The 9,128-nt window shown below is 38.6% G+C and overlaps 1 long non-coding RNA gene across 3 annotated transcripts; it reads right to left on the minus strand.

The window, feature by feature from the left end:
* Window positions 1–46: 46 nt before the first annotated feature.
* On the minus strand, window positions 47–2,556 carry LOC110903441. Of its 3 annotated transcripts, XR_004864384.1 has the most exons (7): window positions 2,019–2,556; window positions 1,845–1,945; window positions 1,338–1,402; window positions 1,106–1,218; window positions 604–871; window positions 436–487; window positions 47–360 (listed from the first exon to the last, which is right to left on the minus strand). It is a non-coding gene; the product is annotated as an uncharacterized LOC110903441 (long non-coding RNA). The 3 variants fall into 3 exon arrangements; XR_004864383.1 differs by lacking the exon at window positions 604–871 and having other exon boundaries at window positions 436–545; XR_002571940.2 differs by having other exon boundaries at window positions 436–871.
* Window positions 2,557–9,128: the final 6,572 nt, after the last annotated feature.

Raw genomic sequence — 9,128 nt, forward strand, 5'->3', positions numbered from 1 at the left:
TTGCGCGAACATTCGGTGTTGTTTTCACTTGGTTACGACAGCAAGGTTTGGTTATGTCGACAACTGAATATCATTAAGTTATGATGCTGCTGTTAACAAACACAACCATAAAAAAATTCTATGGTGAGGCATACATGTTGGTGTGATTAACATTTAACCATTAATTAGATGTTTTACAAGGCTGATGTATTAGCAGGCAGTCAGCATCATCTGTACAAAAGGAATTAGCTCTTGAGTCTTGACCGTCATCCCACCCGTCGTTCGTTCTTGTTATTGGTGGACAAAAGGACGAACTTCTGTTAACTGGGTTTTAGTTCATGAGGCTGCCTTTGCCAGGCCTTTTCGACGGTGGATCTGAGTCTACAGGCGAAAGCACGTTTGATGTGAGTATTTGTGTTGTGTGAATGTGTAAATGTTTTGGTTGACTTGGCTTACCGTGGAGTTCCAATTGACGCTTCGCTCTAGTTGCAATGCTTCCTTTTTCACACTGTGAATGTGGAGTTTACAAAAGTTGAGAGGAAAAATGAAGCCATTTGAAGCAAAATCTATCAACAACATCACCAAAACCAAAGATTAACAAAGCAACAAAAAAAAAACCATTACCTAACTCCATCAACAAAGTAGAAGACAAATCCCCTAAAATTGTAGCCCTAACTGTCCTAACGCTGCGAACAACGCAGGAGAAAAAGCTTGCAAGCAAGATTGCCAACCAAACAAAAAGCAACAATAATAACATGGAAAAAGGAAAAAATGACCCGAAACTGTGCAACGACAACCGGGATCGATAAGTGAGAACATCGAAGATAAACCGACTGATAATCTTGAACGACTACGAAGCGAGCGATCTTAGCAATTAATTATGGCGGAGGATCTGTCCCCAAAACACAAAAAAGGGAACGACGATGAGCATAAACAAACAAAGACGATAAAGTATGAAATCCTATTCTCTACATTATCCCACCCACGAACATACAACCACAAAACTATGGAAAACAATAAATCTACATAATCAGAGAAGAACGTAAATTTAAAAAGAAACATCAAGCCATGCGTCATGGACAACCGATTTAGCCAAATTGCGAACATGAACAGGTAAAGGGTTTACCGGAAACGTGTTGGAAGCGGTGTTGCTGCCCAAAAACAGTCGTCACTGCCTCTCTCTGTCTCCGAGTTCACTCTCCCTTTCTATCAGGTTCTGACTCTCCCTGCATTCTCTCTCTGCAACGAAATAGAACCCAAAGTCACCAGAACCGCCGAATGATAAAGCTTTCAACTTTTTATATCCTAATTGAACTTTATACAAACTTACATATTCGTTGAATTTATGAACAACTTACTCGACTGATGACATTGTAACAAAGCCAAAACCTTTGCTTCTTCCACTAACTTTGTCATATATAACCTGCATAAGGTAATTTTTAGTACACATGCTAATTGACGAATTCTCTTTGCTACTTAGGAATTGAATTGTGTTAATTATTATCTACAAGAAAGTATACTCTGATACATGTTATTTTCTGAAGTTAACCCAAATTTAGATCAAAGTAGTACAAAACTTGCAATGAAAATACATCTAATTAGATCAGATTAACACAAAAATGCATCAAATTTAAAACTAAAGCATTAGGAATAATACATAAAATCTACAACAAAAATATTTGAAAACTTCAGTTTCATAGAAATGCATAAAAGTTTTATCATTATGAAAAGTATATTTGGCCTAACACCACAGTGCCCTCTCTAAACATCTCAAAATACCACTGGTAACAGTCATCACCGTTTACCAATTCCGGCACAAACGTTAACATCTACACTTGCGAAAAGTAAGGGTTTTAAAAGTTTACCTCGTGAATGATACTCGTAGGATTATATTTGTGTCATCTTCGCCACTCACCGTTACAACCACCGTCGTTCACTGGATTTTGGTCGGAGTTCTAGAATAACCCTAAACAACTTGCACCATTAGAATAGAGATTGATTTAAGTAATTATGGGACATGCGATCGAATCGAGGCTTACCAGAATATTGTCGGGATCTAGACCGGAAAACACCTCGCCGGAATACCAAGCCTTCAAACGGCAGTCGTCACTCCTCTGTCAAAACCTGAACACTTCCACCGTTGTACATCAACCCAAATCGCTACCACCACTGGGCTCGCGGGACCGTCGGTTGTGGTCGTTGCCAGGTCCAACAGCCGGAACTCTAGAGCCACCACCTCTCTTTGTCCAAAACCCTTTCTTATGCTCGGGCTTTCTTCTTATGCCTATATCGTCGCTGGTTGCTCATCACCACAAATCATCATCTCCCGCTCATGTACTTTGTCTTTCCCGTGATGAATGCCACCAAGGTTTTGATCGGAAAAGCGATAATGTTTGTGGTGTTCTGAAAGGCCTGCTGTGTGTGTCTTGAGAGAGGGTTTTGAAGGAGAGAGACAGGTGGTAAGGTTTTACTTCTCTCTCCTCTGGTAGACCTGAATCGCAAAAAAAAAAGATTGTTAAAAAAGGGATGGCTGGAGTCGAACTCAAGTTCACCAGGATACAGAGAGACATAACTAACGAGTTTACTAAGGACTAATATACATCATAAAGACAACATCAATTACATATATATAGTATTGAAAGTGTTGTATGTTACTATTCACAAGCTTCTGTTTTTAATATATATAATATAGGGTCAAGTTATTCTACAAAGTCTTCTAATTGTAAGAAGCGTAAGAAGGATTTATAGAGTGACAAGTGTTTAATAACCTAAAACTAAACCCACTACATCACCACCAAAAACCTAAACACCCACCCCCACCACCACCCAAAAACCTAAACCCCCCCCCCCCCCCCCGCAAAAAAAAAACTATACCCCACAAAAAAACCTAAACCCCCCCCCCAAAACCTAAAAAAACCTAACCCCCCCCCCCACCCCCAAAAACCTAAAAAAAAATCTAAAAAAAACTAAACACCCACACCCACCCCCACCCCCACCCAAAAACCTAAACCCCCACCCCCTCGGCAAAAAAAAAAAAATTTTTTTAGGGTGGGTGATGTGGGTGGGGGGGGGGTGGGTGGGGGTTTAGGTTTTTGGTGGTGGTGGATGTTTAAGGTTTTTTTTTTTTTTTTTTTTTGTAGTGGGTTTTTTTGTGTAGTGGGTTTTTTAGGTTATTGGACACTTGTCACTCTATAAATCCTTCTTACACTTCTTACAATTAGAATCCTTTGTATTTGATCCTAATCCATATAATATATATATATATATATATTGTTAAAAAAAAAGATTGTTGAAAAAGGGATGGTTGGAGTCGAACTCAAGTTCACCAGGATACAGAGAGACATAACTAACGAGTTTACTAAGGACTACTATACATCATAAAGACAACATCAATTACATATATATAGTATTGAAAGTGTTGTATGTTACTATTCACAAGCTTCTGTTTTTAATATATATAATATATATATAATTATAGATAAATTTTTTTGCACAAAAAAATCTGACACTTCCGCAAGAAATGGATAAAAAATTTCATATCTTATATATTGCTTTCTTTTCACGGATATATATAATAAGCAGTACGTACTTTTTTCATGCAATCAAATCTCCAAATTTTCTAAAACCCTGTGCTCGACGTAAATGGCCGAAGACCAACAAATTGTTCCATACATTCAACAAGAATTGCGTGATTATGATGATGCATTAGAACCCGGTTATCGCTTTTGTCCAACCGACTCGGAGCTCATCATCTACTACCTTAAACGAAAGATTGAATTAGGCGAACAATCCAGATGTCGGATATACGATGTTCATGTTTATAGCCACCACCCTAACGAACTTACAGGTATGTGAAGTATAATGCGATCTACCATGCATCTTTCATAATATATAAAACAAAGAAGTATCACCGACGACCAAATATACTAGCATTCTGTCGGTAAAGGTGGTCACCAACGAAATACCATTGGTAAAACTGCTGTAAAAAATATGGTCGTGGTAATTTGATTTGTGAAAAAATATTGATAGACTACTTTACCGACGACTGATACTTCTTTGTTTAGTAGTGTAATATTTATTAGTAGTGTAATATTTATTTAGTAGCATAACACGTTACACTAATCAGTTAATCTTTCTTGATGGTTTGTTGATAATAGAACGTTACCGGTCGTGTGAAGGCATATGGTACTTTTTTACAATGAGAGAGCGAAAACACCAGACGGACGGGGACACGAGTGAATAGAAGAACCAAGGACTTTGGGTATTGGAAGTCGACCCAGAAAGATACGAAGGTGTATGATTTTGTGACGAGACGAGTGGTTGGAACAAAAAGACCTTTAGCTTTTTATGACAAGAAGGATCAAAAGACCGAATGGCTAATGTATGAGTATACTTGCAATAATCTAAATATCCCAAATGGAAAGGTATATTTACTTAATAGCTCTTAGAGGTATATCTCGTTGGTTAGCAAGGGCATTTAGGCCTATAAACGAACCAAAACGAGCATGAACGAGACTTGCTCATGTTCGTTTGTTTAACTTAACCAAACGAACATGAGCACTTAGACAAACCGATTTACTTTTTCATGTTCGTTTGCTAGGTAAGTGAATGTATTCGGGTTCGTTTATGTTCGTTAATCAGTATTCTATATGAACGTAAATAAATAAATGGAAGGACGTAAACGTAATGGGTCATTACTAATAACTACTAAATAAGTTTAAAGGAATATGTAAACGGACATAAATGAATGAACGTAAATGAACAGATATTAAGGAATATAAATGAATAAACATAAATGAATGTTAATGAACAAATATAAGCGAACGTTTACAAACGAAAAAGAATGGACAGGACAAATCCGGCGAACAGTTCACAAAAGTGATCACTAATCGTTTGATACGTTTATAGGGCTAAGGCTATTAGCAGAGTGAATAAAGAGGAAGCCATTTCAACACATATATGTATTATCCTTTTATCTATCATTTGGTTTTGGACCAACTTTTGTTCTATTCTTGTAGATGACGGATTGGGTATTGTGTAAGATATACAAGAAACATTCAACCCAAAGTGTTAATCATAACAATCAGCCGGATCAACAAGTTCAGAACACAAGGAATCAAGAGGAGGCAATTCAACAACAAAACCAAATAAATCAACCTGCAAAGAGACCAAGAGTGTCAATAAATTCCGAAATAAATCAACCAAGCGAACGAGTTCAACATCATGAAACTATTAATCATTTGGGATCTATGTTTCAATCAAACCATCAATCTGTTATTCACAACAATGCGATGGGTGCTCAAGCATTGCGTATTGGTCATGACCATCTTCCGGGATCGAACACCAATCCCACATTGATCACCCCGGCTACATTTCAAAACCCTAATCAAGAACAAGTTCAATCTTTTACCGGGAGCTCAACGTGTGAACATTACGATCAGAATCAATGTATGTCAGCTTCAACAAACGTTCATAACACCTACCAAGAAGACAGTCTGTTGATGCAGATTTTGTGTCCGATGCTTGTCGAATAGATTAGTTATTAATTTACGCTGAATTTGTAATAGTTAGTGAAACGGTCTATCGAACGTGTATAGACCCGCTCGTTTGAAGTGGTCAAACGAGAGGGTTATTCGGTTGACCGTGTGTGTTTGCTAGACAAATTATGGTTGTATATGTTGGTGTCGAAGGATAAGGCATCGAAGGATTATGTATATCCTTCGATGAGCTCGAAAGATATCCATCGAAGGATGGACCTCGAAGGATATGTGATCCTTCGAGGTATACGTGTATCTTTCGATAGCTGGATGATCGACAGATGATCTATCGATCAGTCAGTTAGATCCTTCGACCATACAACCTGTGTTGGGTATAAATACCAACACTTGGTCATTTGCAACACAAGAGAGAGAAGGGGAGCTCATTTGTGAGTTCCCTGTGAGCTTCAGTGTGTCTGGGAGAAATCACCACTTGATTTCTCCCTGGATGTATACTTCTTTGGTATTAGTTCGGTTTCCATGTAATCGGGCCGACTTGTAATGTTTACTACCGGATTAATACAAAGTTTGTTATGTTTATCCTCTCTTATCTCTTCCATCTTTGAACATGAACATGAAAATCACTGTTTCGATCCCGAAACAGGGACCTACAATTGGTATCAGAGCCATGGTGCCCGATTTAGTAAAACTAACCGTTTACTAAGTCACATGTGCTCTAGATCTGTGATTTTTGTGGGTTTTTGTTCAAGATGTAAAAATGGTGAAAGTGAGAAAAACTCAGATCTGGACCCGAATATCCAGATCTGTGATAAAACGAGTGTTGGGTTTTATGTTTTCTCCTAAATCTTCAAGTTTTCTTCATCAAAATTCGTGTACAAACGTTTTCATTGAATCTGCAAATTTACCCAGATGTCTGTGTTCTTGATGTTCTTCACATCTTCATGTGTTGAAAGATGTGAAGAACTTCGAAAGGTCTGCCATTCATTCGAAGGGTCAACCCAACTAACTTCGAAAGATCATTCTTGCTTCGAAGGGTCAAATTTTTGAAAGATCAGTTCTGACAGCAGCTGATGTGTGTCAGATTCAGATCTGACATGTGCCAGAAAAGTCAATCTCACAACCTTCGAAAGATTATTCTTTTCTCGAAGGATTATCTCACAACCTCGAAAGATCAAATCTGTTCGAAAGACAGAAACTGATCTGTGAATCATCTTACGAGACCGAAAGATATGTGCTCGAAACCCCCAACAACTTCGAAGGATGTTTAAAAAAAAAAAAAAAAAAAAAGGGCGGTTGTTGACTTTTGATGAGAAAAGTGAAGCAATGTGATTGGGCAAAATGAAGTAGTGGGGCGGTGATCAAACTGGGATTGGGCGGTCAACAATTATCAATGAACCTTTGACTTTAGTGGGTGGCAACACACATCAAGCTTTATGAATTTTGTCTATAAAGATAAAATAATAAATAACCTTTTGTGTTTGCTGTGCACCGCCAAAGTAAAGGATAAAGACATGTCATGATGGTTGTTATCAAGGGGGTTTGTCGGCTGTTTGTTGTGCACCCAAAATAAATGACTTTTTGTGTTTGCTGTGCACACAAAATAAATGACTTTAGTGGGTGGAATTGTCGGCTTTTTGTTGTTATCAAGGGGGTCAGACATGTCATGATGGTTGTCGGCTGTGATGTTTTCAATTTAAGGAATTCACATGGGCAGTGCACATCAACAAACAATCTAATTTGATTGGATTATTGGGGCGGTGTATTGGGCCAATTAAACAATAAACAATAATTGAAACACATGGGCCGCATGGAATGGAATTTGGGTGGTGGACAGTTTGTTTATAAAATTTGCATTTTAATGTTTAATGGGTTTAGGCAAACTGCTCATTGATTGGGCCTACAAGAACTAAGAGTGGGGTCGGGTATTTGCGGAGTTGATCTGAATCGCGTTCCTAATATCAAGGTCATATGGATTTTGGGAGCGCGCGGAATGATTCGGAACGATGAAAACAGAAGATGATGAAAGCTTGATGTTTGAAAATTGTGGGGTAGTCACGGTTACCGATGCAATGGCAAAAATGGTAACGCGACTATTATGGGCCAAAAACAACACGGTATGTTCGCTTCCGCACATCAGTATTTATGATTGTTACCGGTTATTCGGAAATGTTCGAAAGGATTTTGTTTATTGTCATATTCTCGCATTTGAAGACGAACGTATGAACCTGGAACGTCTATACCGATCCTAACGAGTTCACAAAGTCTTTGGAGGGATACAAGTCGGATCCTACGGGGTACTAGGCGAAATTTCTTTATCAACTAGAATATGCAACGAAGAAATCTTTTTGTTTATTGTCATATTCTCGCATTTGGTAACGAATGAATGAACCTAGAATGTCAATACCGGTCCTAACGAGTTCACAAATTCTTTGGAGGGATACAATTCAGATCCTACGGGGTACCAGGGGACGTTCTTATTCAACTAGATTATGCAAAGAAGAAAGTCATGTTCGTGAATTTTCGGAACCGAGAACATTCAATGAAGATTGATGACAGTTCCGCTCAGTGGAGGGAATTGGTGAACATTTGACGACAGTTTCTTTGAAGTGGAAAGAATCTGTTAAGGTTTAGAGATTTTACCAAAGAAATGGGGGGATAAAAATTTTCATTTGTTGAATTTCTTCGGTAAATTTCTAAACGCAATCACAGGTGGTAGAGTTTGTGGTTTTTCTGGTGATACAAGCGGTTCGGAGTGGAATGTTTTGCACAGACACATATTTGAGGATTTTAATTAATTCTCCAGCCAGCGTGAAGGGTTTTGCACGGAAACATACAGGTATCTAAAGTCGACAGTTGTTTCAAAGCGCTGTTTACTGAAGACCTGGGGGAATCTTTATAGAAGTTGATAGTTCAAGGCTGAAGACCTGCAGGATTCGGTTTTGGGTTTGATATTTCTTTGGGATTTTACAGGGATCTGGGGGTAACTCAATTCGTTGAGTTTGCAAACGATGTACTTGGTCAAGCTGACTTCCTGAGTACTGATGCTGAAGATTCGTAGTGCATTACGTGGTCGACTTCACAAAGGCGAGACAATGAGATCTGGATGTAGTTCAACTAAGCGTGCCGTTTGGTTGAGCTTGCAAGGGATACACTTGGTCAAGCTGACTTTCCTGAGTGTTGATGCTGAAGATTAAAGTGCATTACTTGGTCGATTTCACAAAGACGGTTTACAGAAGACAGTTCACCAGAAATCTCTATCAATGTAGTATGCTTGAAGATCAAGACTTGATGCAGCTTTTAAAGAATGGAACCCTTATCAAATGCCGGTTGGAGTATTGGAAGATCAGCGGAAGATCGGTCAATTGAGCCTCTTGAGGAAATTGCACAACACTCAACACGGATACGCGTACTTTAAGGGGGAAACATTATACAAGGAGCATCAAGATACTACTTACCTGGATCATCGGTCAAGGGGGAATTGGTTAACACAGAGAAGATGAATACTTGACTGAAGATCGATTGCAGTTGCATGTTCAGCATTCGACAGCAACGGACAAGGGGGAATTTGTTGATGCAGATTTTGTGTCCGATGCTTGTCGAATAGATTAGTTATTAATTTACGCTGAATTTGTAATAGTTAGTGAAACGGTC

The sequence above is a fragment of the Helianthus annuus genome, chromosome 8 (genome assembly GCF_002127325.2).
Source record: "Helianthus annuus cultivar XRQ/B chromosome 8, HanXRQr2.0-SUNRISE, whole genome shotgun sequence".
In the NCBI taxonomy this organism is placed as follows: Eukaryota; Viridiplantae; Streptophyta; class Magnoliopsida; order Asterales; family Asteraceae; genus Helianthus; species Helianthus annuus.